Source organism: Berghia stephanieae, chromosome 4, assembly GCF_034508935.2.
Source record: "Berghia stephanieae isolate SIO BIC M18660-M18661 chromosome 4, UCSD_Bste_1.3, whole genome shotgun sequence".
NCBI classification, from domain to species: Eukaryota; Metazoa; Mollusca; class Gastropoda; order Nudibranchia; family Aeolidiidae; genus Berghia; species Berghia stephanieae.
This window is the reverse complement of record NC_088363.1, coordinates 34,128,496-34,137,832: the sequence shown is the minus strand read 5'-3', so window position 1 is coordinate 34,137,832 and position 9,337 is coordinate 34,128,496. Positions and strand designations below refer to the sequence as shown.

The window sequence follows — 9,337 nt, the reverse complement described above, 5'->3', positions numbered from 1 at the left end:
CACCACCACCACATCATCATCATTACCATTGCTACGACGACTACCACCACCACATCATCATCACCACAACTACTACTACTACTACTACAACAACCACCACTGCAACATCATCATTACTACCACTACTTCTACAACCACCATCACCACATCATCACTACCACTACTACTACAACCACCACATCATCATTACCACTTCTACTACTACAACCACCACCACCACATCATCTCTACCACTCCTACTGCAACCACCACCATCACCACATCATCATTACCACTACTACGACTACAACCACAACCACTGCATTATCATCACTACCACGACTACAACTACAACCACCATACCACATCATCATCACTACCATTTGTACTACAACCACCATCACCACCAACATCAACATCACGACCACAACACTACAACCACTATGCCACCACCACATCATCATCACTACAACTACTACTTCAAACACCACCACCACCTCATCCTCACTACCACCAGTATACTACAGGAAACTTTGGGATTGTATTTGGCAATGTGTTTATGTAACATTCCAATTCCTTTCTCTTGTGTGCGGAAATTCCTCTTTCGGCATTGATATTCCTATGAGTGGTGTCTGAAACTCCTGTGAGCCAAATTTAAAGTTAGCGTCTCTGACTACTACTACTACTACTACTACTACTACTACTACTACTACTACTACTACTACTACTACTACTACTACTACTACTACTACTAATAATAATAATAATAATAATAATACTAATACAACTAATACTTCTACTTCTTCTACTAATTCTAACATCTAATACTACTACCACTATCACCACCACATCATCATCACCATCAACATCATCATCACTACTACTACTACTACAATCATCACCACCACTCATCACTGCTACTGCAAACGCCACCACGACATCATCATCATCAATACCACTGCTTCTACAGCTATCATCACCACATCAACACTACTGCCACTACCACTACAACCACCATGACATCATCACCACAATTACTACTAAAACCACCATTATACATCATTACCACCACTGCAACAACCACCACCACCACATTATCGTTAATAAAACTTTGCTTAGAACCACCACCACCACCACATCATCATCACTACCCTCGTTACTACAATTAGCTCCCCCAGATCATCATCCTACAACTTTTACTACAACCACAACCACCACGTCATCATTACAAATACCACCAGTACAACCACCTACATTCATCACCACACCACGACCACTGCACATCACCACAACTACAACCACTACTACCAACACATTATCATCACTACCACTACAACCACAACCACCACATCATCATCACTGAAACCACAACTATCACATCATCAATACCAGTACGACTACAACCGTCACTGTCACATCAACCTTTCTACCACTACTACTACAACCACCACCGCCACTCATCCTCCTCTCTACAACCACCACCACCACCACATCATCATCACTACTGCTACAGCCACCACCATCAACACCACTACCACTGCTATTACTACAACCACCGCCTCCACATCATTATCACTATTTCCAATACAACTACAATCACAAGCACATTATCATCATACCACTACTACTACTACTACAAATGCAGTCAACTCCACCTCATCATCACTACAACTACTACTACATGCACCAAAACAAATCTTCACTACAAATACAACCACTGCTACCACATCATCATCACTACTACTACTACTACTACTACTACTACTACTACTACTACTACTACTACTACTACTACTACTACTACTACTACTACTACTACTACTACGGCTACTACTACGACTACTACTACTACTACTACTACTACTAAGACAGGAGGTAAATATTTTCATCGAGGCAGTAATTGCAAATAATAGCGTGCAATATGTGTTTTGATCATCTTTTTTGTGCACCAAGAATGATATCAATCAATGTCATATTGTAGGTGTTAAAAGGGCCTCTCACAAAATAGTATGTATATAATACTAAGACTAGGCCTCTCACAAAAGATTATGTTTAGTATACTAAGAACAGGCCTTTTATAAAATATTATGTATATACTGAGACTAGGCCTCTCACAAAATATGTATATACTAAGACTAGGCCTCTTACAAAATATGTATATACTAAGACTAGGCCTTTCACCAAATAGTATGTATAACCTAAGACAAGTTCTCTCGCAAAATAGTTTGTATATACTAAGACTACAAACGACTTAGTTGAAGCAAACCTTGAAAATCTTGAAAGATAGAAAGCCCCAGGATTAGACAAGAATCAACAGAAGTTGAACTAGATGTGAAGTAAAAGAACTGATTTTTTTTTCCTGCATTTTATGATCTGTTACTTTTTGTTACAGATATTTGACGACATCAAGCTCCAGGAATCGAGATTGGCCATATGTGGGCGGTAGGGGCGGTGGCCAGCAGGGATGGTGAGGTCATGGAGGATGATTGTGGTGTTCAACGGAGTAATGGGATGGGTTATATTGGAGGGCCCCGGGGATTGTAATGGCAGTGATCAAGATGTTGAAGGAGTTGTTGGTGGCGAGGTGATGATGGGGATGTAGATGGTGGAGCAACAATAGTGACATTGTTGGTGAAGGTGGCATTGTTGGGTGACGGGATGATGGAAATCATGATGGGAGGGTTGTGGTGGTGAAGGGATGATGATGGGAAGTGATGATGATGGCAATGGTTGTGAAGGGAGGTAATGGTGGAGGAAGTGATGATGGTGGTATTGGTGGGGTTGTAGTGATTGTGATGTAGAGATTGTGTTCATCGAGGAAGGTGGTGGTGGGTGGAAGTTGTGGGGAGGATGAGGATGCTGGAGGTAGATTCAGTGATAAAGTGAAGGTGGTGGTGTGGTTCTGGACTTGGGTTTGAGTTGATTCCAACTGGTTAGGGCCGGGTGAGTTACATTCGTGTTCTTTGTTGACAAGATGATTGTGGTTGGCATTCGCATGGATTTGAAATACAGATAAGTGTGCTTCTACCGGTGGGGGTGTATTTGTTTGTGTTTCATGTCCATACCCAAGTGCAGTAGGCGGACTGGAGGCCTACAGGAAGCCCGAATGTGTTTGGGCAGAATGTTGATTTACAATTGTCTTGAAGACGGGGATAGGGATGTGATTTGTTTGACTCTTTCTGGATGGGTCACCTTGATCCTGGGTTTGGAACTGTGCCATTTACTGGATCTTTATTGTTGAACCTGCTTCTATCATTTTCGCCAAGCCATGGCTTTCACTTATTACCACTAACCTCACATCATGGTCTCTTCTATCACAACCCCTATGACTCTACCATTACTTCCCATCATCCCTTCCAAAGCTATCACCTCCCAACACAACCATTGCCATCAGAATCGCCTCCCATCATCATCATCTTCACCACCATAGCCCTGCCGGAGTGATTTCCATCATCACGTCACCTGCCTTGCCATTTTCACCATCATTGTCACTGCTGCTGCTTCCATCATCTACATCCCTGCCATCACTTTTATATCAACAATACTTTCTTCATCTTGAGCTCTGCTGGTGCAATCTCTGCCGATCTGACCCTGAAAATTACTCTTAGAACGTCATGATCATTTGAAGTGACTTTATCGTCCCTGCCACCTTGCAAGGCAAGCAAGACAAGCAAGACAAGCAAGGCAAGCAAGTCAAGCAAGTCAAGCCATCAATGGTGACTCTTATCACCATTGCCACTTTCACCATCAATGGTGACTATCATCACCATTGCCTCTTTCACTATCAATGGTGACTCTTGTCACCATTGCCTCTTTCACCATCAATGGTGACTCTTATCACCATTGCCTCTTTCACTATCAATGGTGACTCTTGTCACCATTGCCTCTTTCACCATCAATGGTGACTCTTATCACCATTGCCACTTTCACCATCAATGGTGACTATCATCACATTGCCTCTTTCACCATCAATGGTGACTCTTATCACCATTGCCACTTTCACCATCAATGGTGACTATCATCACCATTGCCTCTTTCACTATCATGGTGACTCTTATCACCATTGCCTCTTTCACCATCAATGGTGACACTCATCACCATTGCTCCTTTCATCGCGTCCTTTCCAATTTTTGTCAAGCCTATATTATACACTCAAGCACTTAAAGAATTTCATTCACCGTTAATAAGATTTAAATGCCCAATCTTTAACTTCAGATATGGTAAACTTTCAGTTGTTTTTGTCGTATTTTTCAAGTTGCAATGTTGTGTCATTTTTCTTTAATCTTAATTTTTTGTTCACAATATTTCATCAACTCTCAACATGACATATGGGAATATCTATTACAATTACCTTGTAGTTGGATAGAAAGATAATTTTCTTAAGAAAAGTCATCTCATCAAAATTAAAAGAAATTTTTTTCCTGTCTCAGAATTTTCAATGGCCATTTTAATGTTAATGACTCGCGTACTGTATAAAATAGCTTTCATTTTGTATAAAGTTTTGATAAATGTACTTTCATTACATCCAACATTCAGTTTACCTTATTTTAATCTCTTATTCATGTATCATTCATTGCCTATAAGTTTTATTGTCTAATATTTTAAAGTCATATCAATGTCTGGTTTTATTGGAATGTAATTTCAAACTCATTTAATACTTTAACATTATTTATGCAAATATAACAGTAGCTTTTTAAAAACAGAACAATTCATTTATTTAATATTGATTAGCTTGAGTATATTTTTTCTGTACACGTAAATGCTTACTACTTAAAGAAGTGATTTGTTTCTAGAAACCTCTCTGTTTAAACATTACACAGATCGCTTGACATATCATTCTATAGATATATTCTAATACCCTTTTAATTTTGCGATGCCTATACACTTTTGATTTATTAGCAATGATACAAAAGTAATAATAGTTTTTCTTAAAAGAAAGGTAAGAGTGATGCACTTATTACAAAATATTAATAATACGTTAAGTTTTTATAAAACATGGTTTTAATTTCTTTAATATTCATCGTTATTCAAGTAATAAATTTCTTAGTCAGCCGTAGTAATTTGATAATTTGATATTTTAGTATTTAGTTAGAATGCACATGTTGACAAAATATGTTACAGTTTGTTTAAGAACCAAACAGGTTCAAGAACGCTTTTGTTATCATTATATACATAAACTGAAATTCAGGTGTTTCGTATATTTCTTTTATAAATTTAATGTTATAACTATTATTGTCATTTGTATAAAATGTGTGATATGTTACCTAACTATAAATATATAAATATTTTGCAAAATGTTCTTTAGATAATGCCCTTTTAATTTTGTCATGACAACACTTTTTTATCATGTAGTTTGTTAATTTTAATAGAAATATATTTTATTATTACATCATTTATATCAAGTAATTAAAAATTAATTTCACTCTTTATTATAGCAGTCATGGATTTATAACAAATGAAGCATAACATTCAGGAACTTAAAAGAGTTTTAAAATACTAGAATTTATTTTCTTTTTCTTTAAATATGATCCATCAAGTTTTCAAATATTTGATATTACGGCCAAGCAATCATTATTAAAGTAAACAATAATTTGAATGTATTTATCTGGATTGATATGTAATTGATCTTTGTTAGTAGGCAAATGCATTATCATTTTTTTCTTTTTCAGAGATTATTAAAATCATAGTCCATTTCTAAAATTTCGTTCTTAGATTTTATATTAACTTGTAGTTGAATAGGACTTTGTGCTACTGATTTTCTTATACACCCTAATTGAGTAATGTTGTTTTTCATTTGTCACATGTCATCGTAAGTAACGCTTGATAGAATTTTAATTTATTCGCAATCATATGAAAATAGCGGTAACAATGATGAATTTTTATGAGTAAGCATTGTTTTAATTTTGATTTTAAAAATATCCCATCGTTTTCAAAAAACAATAATGATATGGTTGACATCAACTCACACATTTTCATTTAGGAATATGTTTTACAATTATCATGTGGTTGGATAGGCTTTGTTTTGTCATACAGATAGTGAAATCGTCTCATCAACGTTGCGCTTTAATAATAATGCATCTACCATTCATTTCTCCTATCATTATACAGTTTGATATCTTATTCACACAAAATTACATCACAATATCATCATGTTCTTGTACATGTTTTATTATCTCATGCTTTATAATCATATCATATATGTTGAGTTTCAATGGAATGTAATTTTGAATTTGTTTTATACTTTATGGCAGTTGTGCAAATATGACATAAGCGATTCACAAAAGGAATAGATACTTCATTTATTTAATATTGAAATATTTTTGTATAATGTTAATACTTAATGCTTAGAGAAGAAATTATTGTTGATATAAAAATTATATTCTTTTATCTGAGAAAGAAATTACAAGCTCAACAATTTTACACAAATCCATTATTTACATTATCGTTGTAAAAATATATTCTCATATATAGATTTGATCTTCTAATATTTTTTTTGATCCATCAATTTTCAAACGATAAATTTCTCAGCCAGCCATTATTACTAAATAAACATCAGAGAGAGAGAGAGAGAGAGAGAGAGAGAGAGAGAGAGAGAGAGAGAGGAGAGAGAGAGAATGTTTATTCACACTTTTCACGCCAAAACAATATTAGCTATATGACAAGTGGGGTATAGAATTTAGCTTGAATAAATTAAGGATTAGAAACAAAAAGATCCATTGTTTTCGAATATATGATGTCATGGCCAAGTAGTCATTATATAAATAAGCAAGTATTTTGTTGTTTTTATTTGAATTCAACATGTAGTTTACCTTCTTTTTTTCTTCAAATAATGAACATCTCAGTCGCCCAATCATTAATTGGTAAAATAGAGTAGTTTAGAAGTAACATATATTGCCAGTTGGACTGTGCGTTTATTTGCTCCTTGCCAAGGTAGAAATATATCATTTCTTCTTCTTCTTCTTCTTCTTCTTCTTCTTCTTCTTCTTCTTCTTCTTCTTCTTCTTCTTCTTCTTCTTCTTCTTCTTCTTCTGCTTCTCCTTCTCCATCCCATTCTTCTTCTTCTTCTTTTTCTTCTTCTTCTTCTTCTTCTTCTTCTTCTTCTTCTTCTTCTTCTTCTTCTTCTTCTTCTTCTTCTTCTTCTTCTTCTTCTTCTTCTTCTCTTTTCCCCATATTCAACATGTAGTTTACCTTCTTTTTTTCTTCAAATAATGAACATCTCAGTCGCCCAATCATTAATTGGTAAAATAGAGTAGTTTAGAAGTAACATATATTGCCAGTTGGACTGTGCGTTTATTTGCTCCTTGCCAAGGTAGAAATATATCATTTCTTCTTCTTCTTCTTCTTCTTCTTCTTCTTCTTCTTCTTCTTCTTCTTCTTCTTCTTCTTCTTCTTCTGCTTTCCTTCTCCATCCCATTTTTTCTTCTTCTTCTTTTCTCTTCTTTTTCTTCTTCTTCTTCTTCTTCTTCTTTTCTTCTTCTTCTTCTTCTTTCTTCTTCATTTTTATTCTCCTTTTCCCATTTCCCCCCTTCTCTTCCTTTTCCCATGCTTCTCCTCCTCCCTTCTCCATCTTCTACTTATTTTTATTCTTCTTTTTCATTCTTCCCCATCTCTTCCTCGTCCCATCCTTCTCCTCCTCCCATCCCTCATCTTATTCTTCTTTTTTTTTTTTTTTCTTGTTCTTGTTCTTCTTGTTCTTGTTCTTCTTGTTCTTGTTCTTGTTCTTGTTCTTCATCTTCTTCTTCATCTTCTTCTTCATCTTCTTCTTCTTCTTCTTCTTCTTCTTCTTCTTCTTCTTCTTCTTCTTCTTCTTCTTCTTCTTCTTCTTCTTCTTCTGCTTCTCCTTCTCCATCCCATTCTTCTTCTTCTTTTTCTTCTTCTTTTTCTTCTTCTTCTTCTTCTTTCTTCTTTCTTCTTCTTCTTCTTCTTCTTCTTCTTCTTCTTCTCTCTTCTTCTTCTTCTCTTTTTCCCCATATTCAACATGTAGTTTACCTTCTTTTTTTCTTCAAATAATGAACATCTCATCGCCCAATCATTAATTGGTAAAATAGAGTAGTTTAGAAGTAACATATATTGCCAGTTGGACTGTGCTTTATTTGCTCCTTGCCAAGGTAGAAATATATCATTTTCTTCTTCTCTTCTTCTTTCTTCTTCTTCTTCTTCTTCTTCTTCTTCTTTCTTCTTCTTCTTCTCTTCTTCTTCTTCTTCTGCTCTCTCCTTCTCCATCCCATTCTTCTTCTTCTTCTTTTTCTTCTTCTCTTTCTTCTCTTTCTTCTTCTTCTTCTTCTCTTCTTCTTCTTCTTCTTCTTCTTCTTTCTTCCTTCTTCTTCTTCTTCTTCTCTTCTTCTTCTTCTTCTTCTTCTTCTTCTTCTTCTTCTTCTTCTTCTTCTTCTCTTTTTCCCATATTCCCCCTTCTCTTCCTCTTCCCATGCTTCTCCACCTCCCTTCTTCTCCAGCTTCTACTTTATTTTTATTCTTCTTTTTCATTCTTCCCCATCTCTTCCTCGTCCCATCCTTCTCCTCCTCCTCATCCCTCATCTTATTCTTCTTTTTCTTCTTTTTCTTCTTTCCTTCTTCTTCTTCTTCTTCTTCTTCTTCTTCTTCTTCTTCTTCTTCTTCTTCTTCTTCTTCTTCTTCTTCTTCTTCTTCTTCTTCTTCTTCTTCTTCTTCTTCTTCTTCTTCTTTTTCTAGAAGTAACATATATTACTCGTCCCCCTCCTCCTCCCCATCCTCCTCCTCCTCTTCTTCTTCTTCTTCTTCTTCTTCTTCTTCTTCTTCTTCTTCTTCTTCTTCTTCTTCTTCTTCTTCTTCTTCTTCATTTTTATTCTTCTTTTACATTTTCCCCCTCCTCTTCCCATCCTTATCCTCCTCCCCTCCCTCATTTTATCCTTTTTTTATTCTTTATCTTCCTTGTCTTGTTCTTTTTGTTGTTGTTGTTGTTGTTGTTGTTGTTGTTCTTCTTCTTCTTCTTCTTCTTCTTCTTCTTCTTCTTCTTCTTCTTCTTCTTCTTCTTCTTCTTCTTCTTCTTCTTCTTCTTCTTCTTCTTCTTTTTCTTCTTCTTCTTCTTCTTCTTTGTTTTTATTCTTATTCTTATTCTTCTTTGTTTTTATTATTCTTTTACATTCTTCCCCATCTCTTCCTCTTCCCATCCTTCTCCTCCCCCTCCCTCATCTTATTCTTTTTCTTCTTCTTCTTTTTCTTCTTGTTGTTGTTGTTTTTCTTCTTCTTCTTCTTCTTCTTCTTCTTCTTCTTCTTCTTCTTCTTCTTCTTCTTCTTCTTCTTCTTCTTCTTCTTCTTCTTCTTCTTCTTCTTCTTCATTTTTATTCTCCTTTTCCCATTTCCCCCCTTCTCTTCCTTTTCC

The 9,337-nt window shown here is 35.5% G+C and overlaps 1 long non-coding RNA gene across 1 annotated transcript in view; it reads left to right on the top strand.

Moving 5' to 3' along the window:
* The window catches only part of LOC144971994 (uncharacterized), a 9,331-nt gene extending 5,584 nt beyond the window's left edge, over positions 1–3,747 (top strand). Inside the window, exon 4 of the long non-coding RNA XR_013645222.1 lies at positions 2,372–3,747. This is a non-coding gene — a long non-coding RNA (uncharacterized LOC144971994). The remainder of the gene's footprint in view (positions 1–2,371) is intronic.
* Positions 3,748–9,337: the final 5,590 nt, after the last annotated feature.